Genomic DNA, 631 nt, shown 5'->3' with positions numbered 1-631 from the left:
TCTCGTTGGAAATGGAGATTTTGTCATCTTCCCCTGAATGCAAACTTCACAGTCCAGATCTTCTTTTGATCCTCCAAGTTCAAGTCCCTTTATTTTTCCTTTTCTGTGACCCTCTTGAAGATCCCTGTACTTCAGGTGGCCCATTCTCCTGTGCCATATCTCTTTCGTATTCAATCTGGATGCATTTGCTTCAGTACTCTCGACAGAATTGTATTCATCAGTCTCTCCTTGATCAAATATAGGGCATTTGATCTTTCAGCTTTGAGAATTACCTTTTCATCCTTATTGACAATTGTGGCGGAATGATCATCAAAAATTACTTTAAATACCTGATATATGATTTTCCCAACTGATAATAAGTTCATTCTCAAAGCAGGAACATATCCCACGTTTNTCAGTCTGATTCTCAGCGAGAGTTTTGTATTCTCTGAAAGCGGTAAAAACTTCACTCATCGATTTTATCAGACGTACCTCACACCATCCAGAGTACTCATCGATAAAAGTTACGAAGTATTTAGCCTTCCCATTTGATTCAATTCTCGCAGGTCCCCAGACGTCTGTATGAATAATCTCCAATAATTTAGATGATTTTCCTCCTCTCGTTGGAAATGGAGATTTTGTCATCTTCCCC

Source organism: Diachasma alloeum, unplaced genomic scaffold (assembly GCF_001412515.2).
Source record: "Diachasma alloeum isolate Michigan unplaced genomic scaffold, Dall2.0 Dall_scaffold_00720, whole genome shotgun sequence".
Classification (NCBI taxonomy): Eukaryota; Metazoa; Arthropoda; class Insecta; order Hymenoptera; family Braconidae; genus Diachasma; species Diachasma alloeum.
The sequence above is the reverse complement of the archived record's forward strand: the minus strand, read 5'-3'. Positions refer to the sequence as shown.